Source organism: Silene latifolia, chromosome 5 (genome assembly GCF_048544455.1).
Source record: "Silene latifolia isolate original U9 population chromosome 5, ASM4854445v1, whole genome shotgun sequence".
In the NCBI taxonomy this organism is placed as follows: Eukaryota; Viridiplantae; Streptophyta; class Magnoliopsida; order Caryophyllales; family Caryophyllaceae; genus Silene; species Silene latifolia.
The window spans coordinates 52,064,817-52,083,473 of record NC_133530.1 but is presented as its reverse complement, the minus strand read 5'-3'; positions in this window follow the sequence as shown (position 1 = coordinate 52,083,473).

Here is an 18,657-nt window from a genome sequence, read left to right as displayed (position 1 = left end):
AAATACACATACAATTATAACTAACCATGCCAGATCAATCAAATTATTACCTTTTGAACCTCATTCCATTAGTATACCGTACCCAACATAAATTACAAAACATTCAAATATGACTTTATAATAATCACACTATACCACTTCTTGTGAGGTCAAAACCTCACACAAACATTTATACACATCATAGACCCGTAATCACATTCAACTGGTCAGTCCTGATCACGTAAGTTACCACTCAACATAGGTTACCTGCCGCCCGAGCTTAACTCATATGCCCCTCACCACATTTTCCCTTATTCGCACAACCATCACTTCCTGCCAAGTATAACCATACCATTACTATTTAACTATTAGTATCCGCCTCATCTAACCACATCTTATACCCTCTCACAATTATACACAACAATCAGGTCCCTACCAAATCAACCTCTTTTGAATTGCTACCTTTCTAATATACCATCACTCTTAACCATTAGTCACAAACCATAACACCACCACTGTTCGGACATCAAACCTCTTTCACTCATCTCTAAACATCACGATTTCTTTCCTATCTTCGGTTAACATTCCAGATAACTATCATCAAATTCACCAACAAAATTACATCAACATCATTCCCAATACTATCTTACTCGTATTTTCATCTAACTCTCCACCAATTATCTATTATCGTGCAAATTCTCCACCAACTTCTTACTCCCTTAATTCCTCGAAACTCATGATTAATCATGTTGTCCTGAAATTTCTGTATAATCATTAACTTACTTACTCTTGATAGTATCATACATCTCGACGATTCCTTACTTTTATGTCACATAACTCCGGTCAACATTTTCCTAGTTTTACTCCCCTTATTCTTTTCTTGTACACTCGACAAAATCAATTAACCATTCAACTCCTTATCACTTCTACCTAACTCTTTAGTGTTCCGGTTACTTTCTCACTGCTCCAAAACTCACATCTAATTATTTTATATCGATATCATCTCACTCTTTCTTACCACAAATATTCTCTTATTATGTCATCAATCACCCTTGCCACAAATCCATCCATAGAATCAACGTTTACTGTTCAACAATTGCATCTCCCTTCTTACATCTCTAGAAATCAAAATTCCTTTCATACCGCTAATTGCCCAAGGAAAACCCACAATAGTTTCATCTCTTAATAATCCAAATCTCCACCCCGCGACATGTCTCCACAAAGTTCACTATATACCACTCTTCTCAACCCCTTTAAAACGAACTTTCATTATGTATATTCTTAACCCACACGGCTCTTAACTATCTCCCTCCATAATTCTTTACACATCTCAAGTTGTCACTATCCACATCCTTACTCTCAATACTTTCATTCTCACGTTCCTTAGACTCACATCATCCCTTGCCCACATTCACTTACTTTTACGTTACTCAACACACACTCATATCACTCATCTCATTTCATCTCAGAAAACATGCTCTATGTCTCAATTAAGCCATAACAATCTTCCTTTTTTTTTCCACTATCTATTACAACCACGTATAACTCATGTCCTCCCACCGAACTCATACTCACCACAGATGCCACTCACTACACCACAAGATTGGGTAACTTACGCGTCAAGACCCACATACATGTAAAACAATGCATAAAGAAGCAAAATAAAAACTTTGAATTAAACATAATATGCAACGAATTCAAAAGATAAGCATATGACCCAAAACAGGGGTCACTAGATCGAGTACAGGACACTCGATCAAGTAAGTGACTTACTCGATCGAGTAGGTGAAGATCAGAATCACGTAAAACAAATTACCAGGGCTACTCGATCGAGTAACTAACGTACTCGATCGAGTCCCCCCCTACTCGATCGAGTACCAAGACTACTCGATCGAGTACCTATGCATTTCTCAGCACTGTCCAGTTTTCGTAAAACAGTCATAACTCACTCATTTCTTGGTCGTTTTGGGCGTGTGACCTATCGTTAGAATCGTAAAAGGACAAGCTATCACCTCCAATTGGAATCACATTAAAATCATTTATGCATCTCAAGTTATAACAGTTTAAAGACAACCTCCCTATAATCGAAAACACAACTACTTGATTTTACTTCCCAACAACTTAAACGACAACATGGTAAACAAAAACAACTCGATGCTCATAAAACCAGTATCCCTAACCACATGTTACTAACTTCAAAAGCCAAGCAACAAATAACTCGATGCACATATATCATTCAACTTACCAATCACATATTACCCACATGTTTTTATTATATAACTTTACGTAAACAAAATCACAATTATATGACATCAAGTATCATATTCACATGTTACTAGCATAACAACCTTATAAAATCTCTTCCGTCATACAACATGCGTTATAAAAAAAATATCATATTATCATGCAACAATTATCATCTTTTTCCACCAATTATTCATGCTCCTACTCAAACTTTCAGCTATATAAACTCGTACAACACTACCAACACCATATATGTATACATAACTCTATGTATAACTCCAATCAAACAAATTTTCTTTCCGTATTTCTATAATGCCATAACGTAAAACAACTATCATGCTTTCAATCAATAACTTACGAAATCACATCATCACCATCTTTTCTACACATTCCCCATTCTCAACATACATACATCCACCGATTCATGTCACACTTCACCGCATGTGCACACACTACACAAAGTAAACACATAGCGATCCCGACTCCTATCCCATAGTGACCGGTTCAAAATTGTAGGGCGAGTTCGCGACTTTAGGACGTCTCCCAAGTCTTTGCATTAGCTCCTACAACTTTTACCCCGGGTTCATTTTATTTGACTCCCTATGTTTATTGGGTTCATTGGTTACAGGTTTCAGGATCGTCTCTCTGATACCATTTGTAACACCCCCATACTCCAAGTGCCTTACCAGGACCACTCAGGTATAAGGATACTACCATCTCGGTTACCCGAGGCATGATAATCATAAGACAATGAAGAAACATACTTTATTAAATAAGTTTAAGTGATTACATAACAAAACCAACTGTAAGCAAAATACAACTGTTCTCAATCTATAAACCAACTGAAAGGAACTGTCCTAACAAACACAAATGGAAGACTAAAGCCTCGACATGTGATGACTCCATCCCCGCCTAGATCCCACGCGTATCCAAGATATACCGCTAAATCGCTCACCACCCCGAATGGATCACCACAGTTTTTGAAACATTTAAACGGGGTCGTACTAATCACACAACTCAATATACATCAAGAATAAGATAAACAGATACTTTAATCACACACACACAACCACACCAATTCCAATAATCTCAATCACCGATCGTCCACCGGACTACCCCGCCAGTGGGACCGCAGCCGTACCCACCAAATCCTCGCTCCACATAGTGAGCGATAACCCTGTCCATTAATGTGCACATCCCTTCTGTGGCGGGTTCCACAGAAGGCGAAACTAGGGCGTGAAGCCACTCCCGCAAGTGACCCCACTCAGCCGAGGACACGCCTCGAGAACCACAGACAACAATCACAATCACAATCACAAGCACAACTGTCACAATACAATTACTATATCAACAATCAATCTCAACACATCAACCAATATCCCATTATGGGACTAATACTGAGTAGGAAATCCTACCTGGAAAGCACACTATCAGACGGTCTCTACTGCTGAATCAAAAAGCTTCCTCTATGAAACCTCCTCCTATCATACAACATATAAATGCTACCAAATCACATACTACTCAAAAACCCCCAAATCCCTAAATTAGGGTTTAACCAAATCAAAGGAAAGACAATAAAAAGGGTACATAGATCTTACCCTCGACGCAAGGAACTCAACGGTATAACCAACGATGAGAACCGACCTTCCAAACTCCGGGAATTGCTAACAATGCGATTAAGATGGTGAACTTGCTTGCTTTCTCTCTTAAACAGTAAATTAGGTTTTGCAAAAGTGATTTAGAATAATGACGACGAAGCTTATATATCTTAATCGCATAATTAACAAAACCCGAGAAAACTTCCGTAAAACCGGCTACTCGATCGAGTACCCAAGGTACTCGATCGAGTACCCCCCTACTCGATCGAGTATCCCAGCTACTCGATCGAGTACCCAACAGGTCAGAAACTTTTCTAAAACGCAATCTACCCTTACTCGACAAAGTAAGGCCTACTCGATAGAGTACCCAAAGACTTATAAATACGGAGTATTACAGTCATGGTTATTCATTGAACCTAAGAATGGTTGATCACATGATTAAAGATTACTAAGGTTTCCGCCATTAGAATAATAATGCACATGTCCAATAATGAATCATATGCTTAAGAGCATGATGACTCATTGGTAAGCCATAAAAGAATCGTCATGAATTCTCGAGGAGAACTAATGAGCCGTGCTAGTGTTTGATGAACACTGTTATGTGACAAGAAGTTGCACATATTGAAGTTTGAAAACGCGTAAAGATTCATGAAAATCCTAAGCTTTTCAAGCTAAAAGGAGAAATAAGAAGTTGGAAAGATACTTAGTTATAGTAAGAAGTTACTCAAAACTAATTTTTCTAATATGCTAGGACTTATGAGAAGTGCTAGGCTAATTATCTTGACAATTGTTGCAAGACCCTACAAAACGTATACCTAGTGCATTGCGAGTTGGTAGAACACTTGACCAGTGCAAGTTATATCATCCACCATAATTTGTTGGTTATGTGATAAACAACAAGTAAGTTCTTTCAAGACAAAGAACCTATATCTAGGTTGGGAACCTAGATGTGTACTTGGTAAGGTTCATGCTATGTGAGACAAACATGAATATAAAGGAAAATGCAATTCAAGAGTTTGAACACATGGACACATGGTATGTTAAACTCATGTTGCAAGCGATTAGTGTTTACACACTTATGATATACATCACAAGGTTGTGATATGGTATTGACTACCCGAATGTGATGTCGACATTCGTCGTTTGAGTTATTATTAACTCACCTTATACTTTGTTACATCCAAACGGGTTGTAGAGACAATTGAACCCCGTTAAAGTGAGAACGGATTAGCATTGTATTCGCAAATAGTCACTTACATGAGGTGACGTCTCGAAGTGACTAGAGTGTGATGCGATTGATGGCAAGTTCAAATGCCATAGAGTCATATGAGATGACTAGTCGATCACATAGACAGACTACTAGGAACACTTTGTCGGGCTAATGACCGCTTATAGAGTTCTGGCAAATTTATATAGCCTGGTCGTGGCGAGAGCTACTATAGTATTCTAATGAGTCGATTCTTTTGACTAAAGACTGTTCACCTAAGATGGCACAGTTTCAGATTAACTTTGATTTGTGTTACTACGACCTTCGTAAATGGGGTCAAATGGGCATATTTTGGGTTATGATGGCTGTGGCTAGTCAAAGGGAATAAGTGCAATACGAATTGTCCACCCCTTGTCAGGGTTATAACAATATCTAAGGGCCACTCGAGGAGTAATGAACTGGAAATGCGTGGCCACGCTCGGAAGATATCTATGGTAGATAAATCCGGTCAATCAGTTATTCTCCAGATCGAGGAAACCACTCTCGATATGATCACTTGCAAGTACGACCTGAAAGACACCTTGCATTAAGTGGGAGATAGTAATAGGGCAAGAGAATTGGTGACGCACACTTGTCGAGGACAAGTGGGAGATTGTTGGAATATGTGTCCTCCGACAATAATGCGATCACAACTGTCGATCATGATGATCACATGTTTAAGTCTCATTTTAAGAATACATGTGGGAAGTAATATTTTACATCAAACCGGTCCACACATATCGGTAATGATTGGCTGACTAGAGTTTGACATTACTGTCGTGCGACGGTGGTGATCAGTTGATCCCCTTAGGTCATACCTAAAGGGTAACACTCTTAATTGATTATTTAATTGATCGTATATCGATACGGGTTAATTGAATTACTTAAAATTGACGGACGATTTTGGAGGTGATATTTACGTGTCTCATTGTAATTTGATTAAATAAGATACGGTCTAAGTGATCGAATTGTTTTATTACTTAGATGAAATTATTGTTTACGGAAACAATTGAAACTGAATGAATAATTTATTATAAATACAAGACGTTGTGATTTATAATTGATAAACCATTTTGGTACAAGTAATTATGAATTACTAAGTTGATTTTGTACATGACGTATTTTTATTAATACGTTGATTTTTAATATGTTAAAAATGCATGACATTTTTACATGACTTGTGACATGTGACAAATTGACAAATTGACAAAGATAAAATGGAACCCATTTTATCTAATATGGACCGAAATATTGGAGGGAGTATAATGTTTAATTTGTGTTAAATTATTAAGTGGAGAGCATAATGATTATAACTAGCTTATAGCCATGCAAGCCTAGTTTTTCTTTAGAAGAATTTCTTGCCCATGCACTGGCTCACTTCTCCTCTCCTCTCCTCTCTCCCCACCGGTTTTCAAAGAGCAATATAGAGAGTTTTTCTCTATCATTATTCATTCATACTTCATATAATATTTCTAGTGTAAGAAATACAAAAACTCTCTAAGAAAAACTAGAGAAATAAATACTCCAAAATTATTCTTCTCTTGGCCGAAAATTCAAGAGGACAAAACAATATTTTGGGTCAATTTTATTAAGATTAATATTGTTCTAGTATTAATAATATTAGTCTTTAAGAGGTTATCTTGGGTATACATCCTTGGGAGAGATTCTAATCTTGAATCATTGTTCTTCCATAAAAGGAAAGCTCAAGAACAAGTAAGAAGGAGATCTTACTTGTGCCCAAAATCCGAAATTTTCATAGTAAGAATGACAATTTCTTTTCTATACTTTTTTATGATTGCATGCATAAGATCTAAATTAATTTTATGACTAAATTAAATTGTAACATATATGAATATGTTGTATAATGAGATATAGATTTCTAACAATAGAATGCTAAGGGTAACGAGTTCTTGGTGTTCATGTCACTACTTTGTGTCTTGACATGGCTCAAGGTATTCGAATGGTTTCCAATTTTCCATAATAAATTGGTGGCGACTCCACAAATGCACAGAAATGCTTGCTCGCTTTTTGCCCCCATGGGCCCGCGTCCACAGTTTGGCGACTCCTCTGGGGATAATACACTTACGTGTAGCCAAAGGGTGAAACTTGAACAAGGTTAGGGAATAGTTTGTACAAGACACTTGTTGGTTTTCATAACTCGGTCTTCCTAGACCGTTTATCCGGCCTTCCTAGGCCCAACCCAACCCTTTCGACCAATCGTCCCGTCTAGACGGTCCAAATTCTTATCTGGGCCTAAGGATGGATAACGATTGACGTCATCCATACCATGGTACTTACTCTTGTTTGTATCAAGGACTTTCACTACTCAAGGAAATGGACTAGGAATCGGCCTTACTCTTGTTTGGTACGAGCCTCTCCACAGACCCCGGGTTTGATTGTTCGGTATGGCAACCCACCCTTTAAACCAAAACCCTCTTAAATGCACTCAACATCCCGTTATAATACCTGTATAAATGCTTGTACCATACGTGATCACCACTTCTAAACAAAACCATGACGATTTTTGTAAAAATTAAAATCCCTTTTTAAAATGAAAAATTTCGAAATAAGCCTAATATTAGCGCAAAACCAGTCAAAACTCTGTCCATTTGTCGAGTCAAAATTCGGGCTTCAAAGCCCATTTCAAAACCTCACTTCGAGTCCACTCCTACCACTACACGATAGTTGACTAGGACTAACATTTTCAAATCTTGTCATTTCTTCAAAAGCTCACTTGACACAAGTGGCACACTCCCACTTCATAAGTCAAAACGTTTTTTTGAGTAAGTGTGCTAGAATGGTCGATCGTGTTTTGATTCGTCGTCGATCTATTGTTCAGTTTCCAAGATGCCTGACACAAGCGACGTGAGCAACAACCAACCCCTGAATGGTAATGATCAAATCCTAGCCGCGCTAGCTCGTCTCCAAGTCACTCAAGACCAAGTGTATGATCGCCTTGACACAATCGAAGGTCGAATATATACTGTGGAAACAAGGTTGCCTCCTCGAGAAAGTGAAGTGTCTGACGAATTTGTGAATGACTTCGGGAATGAAAACCCTCCCGTAGGTATGACTGCAGCTGAGAAACGACTCCAATATTTGGAGGAACAATTGATGTATCTCAAAGGGGATGATATCTATAGGGAAAATAATTGCAAATATGAGGCCGTGAGCTCCAAATTGCCAACCAACTTCAACATGACGGATATCCCTAAATTCAAGGGGCATGAAAACCCTTTGAACCATATCCGTGCTTTCAAGGATTACATGTCTATCAAAGGCATTAAACCCGAGATGTTCTTAAGGATCCTTCCTTCATCTCTTGATACCATCCCAAGACAATGGTTCTATTCTCTAGAGCATAAGAAGATCGCTACCTGGGACGATGCCGCAATTGAGTTTGTTAAGCAATACGCGGATAATGCCGAAATCCAAGTCAATATGCGTACTTTAGAGGTTCTTACCCAAAATGACAAAGAAGGTTTCACCGACATCCTAAGTAGGTGGAGGAAGACTAGTACCCAACTTGTTGAACGTCCAGATGAAGCTACCCTCATAGAGAAATTCGTGGATAATCTAAAGCCCATCTATGCAAGTCATTTGAGGTACCAAAACATTAGGACCTTCAAAGACTTAACTGTACTAGGAACAAGGATCGAGGATGACATCCATAAAAGACTCTTGTCCAAAACGGTAGGTCGTGGATATCAAGGCTCAACAAGTCGTTCTTACGGCTCTACTAGCAAGACTGATGAAGTTAACCTTCTCGAGCCATCAAAGAAGAGTACCCCACCAAGAAAATTCACAAACATTGGGGATACATACTCCAATGCTCTAAAGAGGTTTATGAAACAGGGTAAGCTTCAACCCATAGGCCCTACGCCTGAACCAGAAAAGAAATCCAAGTTCTGGGACGAGAATTCGTACTGTGAATATCATAGAGGTAAGGGACATGATACAGAAAAATGCTACAAGCTGAAAAATGTACTTCAAGACATGATTGAAGACGGTCGCCTACCAATACCGCCTGGAGGTAAGCCCAATAACACTCAGAATCCTCTTGGAATTCTAGTGATTACAAGTGAAGAGTCTATCTTAGATTGTTCACACCTCATTTCTCCACTCGAAGATGAGATCCATGCAATAGAAGAAGAAGGGAACTACTCTACCATTTCCCCATTTATCACCGATTTCATCGCATGGGCAAGGAGTGTGAATAGGCAAATCTCGGAATTGGAAAGTGTAGTGGCAACCTTGCGTGATCCCAATGCAACACCCAAAGAACGCGCGCCACTCATTTTCTCTCAAAATGCTACAGTGAAAGAAGTAGTAGCCATGGTTGATGAACTAATCGACCAAATTATCCAATTGGAGGCCGAGATCATAAGGATGAGGGAACTTGCTACTATCAATGGAGTATGGGCCGACGATGATGAAGATGAATATCTCACTGAACACTACCTATTCAAAATCTGTGAGGAAATAGTCCAAAATAGTGAGGACCAAGATGTGGACCACCTTACTCGTTCAGGACGTCCATACCAAAACACTTCTCAAAATAGTCCCATAGCGAATGGTCCAACCAACATTGTCACACCAAATGATAATGAAGATACCTCTACTGACCATTTGCTAAAGCAACTACAGAAGACAAAGGCTGATCTTTCAGTCTGGCAACTTGTTGCAAGCTCATTCCCACATCGCCAAGCTTTACTGCAAGCCTTGGCCAAACTAAATGTGGCACATAACTCCACGCCCGATGACGTAGTCAACTTGGTCTTCCAAGAATCACCAAAGCTAAGTAATCCGATTACTTTCTCGGATGAAGATTTGCCACCCTTCGGTGCTAGTCATAATTTGGCTCTTTACATCACTGTCATTTGCTCAAAGAAGAATGTGCCAATGACTTTGGTAGATGATGGCTCGACAGTCAACGTCATACCCTTGAAAACGGCATACAAATTGGGCATGAAAGAGTCGGATTGGACCCCTACCAATCAAGGTGTTCGCGCATACGATGGTACACGACAAAAAGTGGTAGGACTTGTTAACCTGACCATAGCCACAGGGCCGATTGAACGAAAGGTTAACTTCCAAATAGTTGACATTGAGGCATCCTTTAACATACTTTTGGGAAGACCTTGGATTCACGCTTCCAAAGCGATAACATCCACCCTCTACCAGAAAATCAAGATCCCACTAAATGGTAAAGTGGTGACGATCACTTCATCACCCATCAAGGCAATAATAGAAAAGAGGTCAAGTAATCAAGTACTCGCGGATCCAGTATATGAACTTGGGGGCTTCCATAGCATAAACGTCATAGAAAGCGGGTTGGCGCCCTTATACTTCAATCCCTACTCTAATTTGGTGGTCAACCACATGCTCAAATCCCGAGAATACTTCCCGGGAATGCCTTTGAATCCTATCCGAAGAAACACTTTTGCACCCTACAAAGAAGGCAACTCACAAAGGATACCACTTGGATTAGGATACAAGCCCACTAAAAACGAAGTTCTCGAGATGCTCGCCCAAGTTCAAAACCGTAAGAACGTGGGAATCCAAATGCGACCCTACCACCCTACCCTAAATGGATACTTCGTTAGGGAGGGAAGTCAAGAACTCTTTCATGGATTTCCCGAACCTTAGCACTATCTCGAAAGGAAGCTATCCGGAATCGAGATCTTTCACGATTGCTACTTCATTCCTCCAGAAACGGTTCCTACCTTCAAGACTCGTCAAGCACCTTGGTTAGACGAACAAGCTGTTAGTATAATATTTGGAGAGGATCGATTTGTTAGAGTCGCGCAGGATGAGATCATTACCATGATACTTCAAGACGATCACTTCAACCCTACCGCGTTAATCACAGAAACCAACACAAATCAGCAGAAAGGATGGAGAAAGTCGATCAAGTGGACAAACAACCAAGGAAGACTCTTCAAGCTCACCACTGGAGAAGGAGAGATGTTCAAAGGAGAACCAGAAGACGATGAATTCGAGTCAGAGTCAGAGTCGGAGTCTAGAGAAGTCCCTAGAGAGTCTCCTCCTGTCGTCACTCCCATTCCCCTTGTTTCTCCTAGCTTAGCATCAAGTAGTAACGACAGTTCGGGAAATGTCCCAACGGCTGTCCCTTTACCGCCACTGACTACAGAATAGATGGCTTCTTTGCTTCAACTTTTCTCAAACTTTAATATGAATAAATCAGGTTTTGCTTACTCTTCGTGTTATTCTGAATGCAATTCTGTTTACGATGATACTGAGGATGACCCAAACCCAGACTCGATCGAAATACCTCCCTACATAGCCAAAGAAATACTACAAGAGGGGGAAGGGGGACCAGTAATAGAGAACACTGAACCCATCAATGTAGGAACCGAACTAGAACCCCAAGAACTTAGGATAGGGACGACCTTAAGCTCTACCGAAAGGGCCAGTTTCATAGACCTCCTACACGAGTTCAAAGACGTTTTTGCCTGGTCCTACAAAGACATGCCAGGGATCGACAGGGACATTACAGAGCATATAATCCCGATTAAACCAGGTTTCAAACCCGTAAAACAGAAGCTTCGTCAAATGAGGACAGAATGGGCTCTTAAGATCAAAGAAGAAGTGGATAAGCAATTTAAAGCCGGGTTCATCAGAGTTTTCGAGTACTCAGACTGGTAACTAACATAGTACCCGTACCCAAAAAGGATGGGAGAATCCGTGTTTGTGTTGATTTTAGAGATTTAAACAAAGCAAGTTCTAAGGTTGACTTCCCTCTACCACACATCGACATATTGGTGGATAACACAGCAGATCACGCGCTATTATCCTTCATGGATGGATACGCAGGATATAACCAAATCAAGATGGCCGAAGAAGATATGCACAAAACCGCCTTCGTCACTCAATGGAGCACCTATTGCTACACGGTTATGCCGTTTAGGTTAATCAATTCCGGAGCTACATATCAACGCACCGCAACTACGCTCTTACACGACATGATGCTGATGTGACCATAATTAGAGCATATTTAGTCCCCGAATTAGCCTTGTTCCCATGCTTTTTAGTGCATATTTGGGTCATTTATTGTCCTTAGTTCTTTGTTTTGCATATTCTTTGAGGTTTTGTGTCCTTGGTAGAAAAGGAGTGCAAACCTTGCATTTTCATGGCAAAATGAGGCTAAATTGATTGGATTCAATGACCAAGCATCAAGGAGAGACAAGATTAGAAGGCCTTTGTACATACTATAGTAGATGGGCAATGATGAGAAAAGATCCTTGCATCCCCAAGGAAATCCCCAAGGATTTTATGAAGAAAAGGGAAGAAAAGAAGAAGAAAGCACGCTGCATGACAATCCGTGCGTCTTCCCAAGAAGACGCCCGTCCACCAAGCCACAATCCGTGCGTCTTCCTTACAAGACGCCCGGGCAGCAGCATCCATAAGACGCCCGTCTTCTCCCAAAAATGCCCGAGCCCAGACTACCGAATCCGCCCGTCCTTCTAAAAATACCGGCGTTTCCTTAACTAGGGACTTAATCGTCATTTAAGCCCTTAGTTAACCCTAATTCCTACACCTAATCCCCACTATAAATACCCCATTAGTCTAATTGGAAGAGCATGTTCTTCTTAGCAATCTTTAGTGTAGTTAATATCAATCAAACCTCTCTTTAATTTTATAATCAACAATTAATCAAGTTTTAATACAAGTTTCATTTCATTAATCTCTCTCTTGTTCATCTTTTATTTTGGGTAATTGAAGATTATTTGGGTTATTATTGGGAGATTGACAACCTCTCAATCAAGCATCAAGTACTTCTTTTATTCTTTGCTTTATTATTGGAATCATTAGTAGGTATAATTCTCTTAATCCCTTTTTAATTATTGTTAATTACTTTCATTTATTCATCATGTTTCACTTTGTTAGTATGATTGATAACCTTGCTAGCATGTTCAACATGATAATGAGTGAGTAGTCACCTAGCTAGGGTTAATGGGTAATTAGGGGAAACCAACATGGGGAATGATTCATGCTTAAATTAATATGCTTTCATGGTTTATTTGCTTGCTTGTTTTGATCTCAACTCATGCACATGTTATGTTTGATGAAATGTGAGCCTATGAATCCTTGCATTTTTTACCCATCACCTATCTTTTCAATGAGACTTGTAAGACATAAACCAACTCGAGTCTCATTAGACCATGCATGTTGTTGAGTAGGAAAGACTAAGTCGACTTGTAGGTGTTGTACAATCTAATCGATTCGGCTCCGGGACCCAAACTTTCCTAGGATTGTAAGATATAACCCAACTCAATCCATCACAACAATAATTGCTTGCTTATAATTTGAGAACATGTTTGTATGATCAATTCCCATGAATCCCCTATGACCTCATGACACCCTAGTGCTTTTTATCAATTGTTTACAACCCTTTTAATTCAACTTGCTTATTTACTTTCATTGCTATTTAGTTTAGTGACCTTCTACATCAACCCCAATTGTGACACCCCTAAGACACCACTAGTTGCAATAGAAATCTCATCTCAATTCCCGTCCCTTGGGATCCGACTTTACTTGCCTCTTTACTAATTGTAGAGTTGTTTGTGAAGTTATAAATTGTGTTTTGGTCTAGGTGCTCCTAACGACAAGTTACCGAAAAGATTTAGTCCCGACCAGATGCGTAAAGAAGTTGAGGTATACGTAGATGATATGATTGTCAAGTCCAAGGATAGAGAGGGGCACATTGCGAACCTTTGCAAATTCTTCTCAAGGCTACGAAAGTACAACATGAGACTCAACCCTCAGAAATGCGCATTCGGGGTAACATTTGGTAAACTCCTTGGATACGTTGTTAGCCAACGAGGGATAGAAATATACCCTTCCAAGATCAAGGCTTTAATCGAAATGCCGCAACCTCAAACAGAGAAAGAAGTTAGAGGATTCCTAGGTAAGGTGCAATACATAAGTCGATTCATATCGAAACTCACCATGATCTGTGAACCTATCTTCAAAAAGCTAAAAAAAACAGATCACACCATGTGGGATGATGACTGTCAAAAAGGCATTTGACCTAATCAAGGAGATACTAGCCAAACCACCAGTGCTCATGCCACCTCAACGAGATCAACCTCTTGGTTTATATCTCACGGTAACTGAAGCAGCCATGGGCGCCATGCTATCCCAAACCGTAGGAAAACAAGAAAGAGCTATCTACTACCTTAGTAAGAAGTTCTTGGAGTACGAGTGCAAATACACACCGCTCGAAAAGACATGCCTCGCTCTTGTGTGGGCAACGAAGAAGCTACGTCATTACATGCTTAGCTACTCCGTCAAAATATACTCCAAAATGGATCCTGTCAAATACCTCTTCCAAAAACCTGTTCTCAATGGACGCTTAGCAAGATGGACTTTGATGCTCTCAGAGTTCGATCTCAAGTATGTACCTCTGAAAGTTATAAAAGGGCGCGCCGTTGCCGAGTTCTTCGCAGAAAATCCCATCAATGATGCACAAACCATAGACACCTGGTCATTTCCGGATGAGGATATACTCCAAACAGATGTAGACTCTTGGGACCTTTATTTTGATGGGGCATCGAACTTAAGAGGATTTGGAATAGGAGTATTGCTCATTTCTCCTGAAGGCGAGCATACACCAATCTCTTTCAAACTCGACTTCGAGGTGACAAATAACGCTGCAGAATACGAAGCTTGCCTCATTGGATTACAAGCAGTAGTAGGTTTAGGCATCAAGAATCTTTGAGTACATGGAGATTCATCTTTGATCATCAACCAAATTACGGGATCTTGGACAATTCGAAGTGAAAGCTTAGCACCTTATCAAGCCAGAATAGACCAAGTTGCCCAATTCTTCGATCAAGTAACCTACCTACACCTACCCCGAGAGGAGAATCAATTTGCAGATGCTCTTGCAAAACTTGCATCTTTGATTAATATGCCGGATAGCATGGTAGATGACCGGTCCGTTTCGTGTTCACAATTAAATAGATGTGTGGAAGCTCTTTTGATCGAACATAATCCGCTTGCCTCACAATGGCGGCCTCTTCTTTAATGATTAGGAAGTTATTATTGCCAAATACTATCGTCGGCTATCATCATGCAATGCAACATCCATGAATTAATCCTAGCATCAAATTGGAGCTAAATGGTTTGACGTAATTAGCAAACAATTGGGTCGAGACGATTTGAGTTCCAAGCTTACATTGAAAGCATACAAATGGCTTACGAAATATTTGATAACTTAATAAATATAGATTACAATAATTACAGCTGAATAGCGATTATGAAAATACCTTTAAACGGATAATTTAAGAAAGAAACCAAATAAAACCACAATGAGATCGGAAGGTGATATCTGATGTAGATTGATCAACCGCTATTACCCAACTCGTGTGACTTTCAGAGTTGGGGTGAAGTTCACCTGACAGTGGCTGATACCTTTGAAAGAGAAGCGCGGCCGATTCTTGCGTACATTTCCCAAGTGGTCTAATGGCGAGCGCAAGCCAGTTAATGTTATTTGTAAATTAATGGATTGATTGATTTTAGACTGGATGAGATTATTAGCGGTTCGCCCCACACATATGATTGAGGTCATAAAGCGATGATGCAAAACATGGATGATAAATAAGCGGATTAATTGTAGTCGATGTTAATGAATGATTAATTAAACTAACTAAGCGAATTACGAATAGCAGCTGACAATGACCGGATTAATGAGCAAACGGTGAAAATACTGCATAACGATAGATCGAGAAGCTGTGGAAGCGAATTGAATCCTAAAACTTCGAATTGAATTTAATGAAAACAGCAAATATTGATTATTAAGGATTTAAGCGGTTATAAGCGATTTAAAAACATATTAATGTTAATCTTATACCATATAGTTATTAAACTTTCGTGTGAAGGCAGATGCCAGGCAAACAAAACAAAGAAATAAATTTGATACGAATTAGACGGAGGAGGAAGAAGAAAAGAAGCGAGAGGCTGACGGCCTCGCGAAGCTGGCAGTGCGGCACCTTGAAGCGCGGTTGCGCAAAGCTCTTTTCTCACGGCAATCTGTCTTGGAAATCGCAAGGTTTTAAAGGCGGTTTAGAAACCAGTTTTCCAACAAATTACTTCGACATAAACCTTGCAATTTATTACTGTAATTAAATAATAAATAAAGGAGTATCAACACACCCTCGGACTTACCTTATTATGGGTGAGATGAACTAAGAAGATGATTAGTGCGATGCTGTGCTGAATCTCTAACAAAGAGAAAAAGAACTTTGAAAAGGCAGTTTAACGAAGTTGATTAATTATAATTGATTAGTGTAGTGGTCGATTCAGTCGGTCATACCTTGGAGAAAATTTGGTACCGGAAGGATCAGGAGCTTACGTGGTCGAATGTTGTCACGGCCAGGCGCGATTAGTAAGAGCGAAGTCTAGATACGAGGAGAAGAGAAGGGGCGGACACTCGGCAGAAATATGAGATGGCTCCTGACATGCCCTAAATCAAAAAACCAAAAAAAAAAAAAGGTTTGAAATCTTGATGAATCTGGAAGATGCCTGAAAAGATATGTTCTGTGAAGGAGCTGGGAAGAGAGAGCGCTTGTGACCACTATCTCTTGGAGCGCAATGTATACTGCGTCTATTCAGGGATTCCTCTCTTAAGAGAAAGATACTAAATGTTGAAGAAGACATTCACTGGTAGGAGCGGAAAGCAGTACCAAATTATATATCCTCTTGTAAATATTCGGATATTACACGCGAAAGATAAAATTTGAAAATGATGAGAAATATAGGAACGACTGAACGACCGACTCACGAGTTACTGTTATCGGAAAATGGAGAGCGGTTTTTGACGGAACTCAAGATGCCTCTAATTCTTTACTAAGCTAGCGAAGCAGGGCGTATGAATGACAGCTAAGAGGTTGACAGTAATATTTGAGCAATCATGACGATAATCTTACGGCTGCTCACAAATCGTTCGCGAACCAAACATGCGACCCGATCATCGCGGGTGGTTTGGGGAGGTGAAGCGGTGTCTCTGGAGCCCCGCTTTAAGCGAGCTGGACAAGCGAAAGTCGAAGTAACCATCAGGTCATTAGAAGATTACAACCTGGCATTACCATTTAGTGGCTGCAAACTCGGGTGCAGGCAAAGGGCTCATTGGGGAACATTTGTGATATAGGCTATCGGGAGGGTCGTTTAAAGTCCATTAGACTACGTAAGAGAGCTCCCAGCCATAGAAAAATCTGTTGAGATTTAATAGCTTGGGCACTGGAAGCTCAAGATATGAAAGCAGGCGTCAATTGCAGCCTGAAGAATGCTAAATCGGTCTGCGAACTCTGGCGAAGTTTGGAGGTTGAATCTGTGCGTTGGTCTCAAGCGGACTCTGGTTCCAGAGGAAAGTATGTCAATGACTAGGAACATCTTGATGCGTCTTTGAAAGTCTTGAGTGATCTATAGAAACCTACTACTATTTGAGGGCTGACGACCGTTTATCTTGAAATATCGAAAAGAAAGTCTTGGTAGGCGATGCATAAAACTCCTACCACGCTGGACATAAAATTGAGCAATGTCTTGCGAAATATTTTGCTGGGATAAAATGAATGGACAATCTGCCGTCACATCTGCGGATGGTCATGGCGAAACTGAAAAATCGTCAAGCGGACGAAAATGATAAATGTCTGTCGAGCGCACCAAAAGATGGGCCCACGAATAACGAACCATAAGTTTTGAAAATCCATATGGAAACAAAGGAAGAGCGCGGCAAATTGTATCTCAGGAAAAGTAGCAGCCTTTCTTTGCGTCTTTTCCCAGTCAATGATCTACGTAAAAAGCAAAAATCAAGAAAACATAATTCATTTGCCGAAACATAAATCGCACTCCATTCTCTCTCAAATCTTCACCAATTTCGTCGAGTTGATTCAAAAACAGCAAATATGACCTTCTTCGAGTATGTGCTTTAATCTTCGTCAATCTTCCCGTATTTATGAATTACGACTTTGTAGCACGAATCAGAGTTTTCGACCCTTTTGATGCAAAAATTTGGGGCTTTTCCCCAAATGGATTTGTCTTGCCAAATTGACGCTAGAATGGATAATAGGTAATGTTATGACACATATATTTACTTAATTTCGCCAGTTTTACGGCCTTTAAGCTGCAATTACGAGACGGTTTCATAGTAGATAAATAAATTGCCGAAAATGGCCTTAGGATTGCCCATTTGTGATGAAATTATTGATATTTGGGACCCTTGGGTGATGAGTAAACTTTCTATACTGATTTGGTTTGTGACAACTTTTTCGGGACACTTTTTAGACATAACACCATTATGGCAGAAGCTCACTGCAGTTTTAAACTCTGAGACTGGATAGGCCGGCTGGAACTTGGCTTTGTTGATTTGTCTAAGTGATTGGATTGGTGAGAACATGGCCAAGGGATGCAGCCAGAAATGGAAATTAAGACTGTTGAAGGCTGAAAATTTCTTATGAAGCGTAATCACGAGTTTGTGCCAGAAGTTATTTTTAACGCGTTACGGGTGTGATAAAGCCTGCTGGGAGGGATCCACATTGGACATAGGCCTTATTGTTGTTGAGGAGA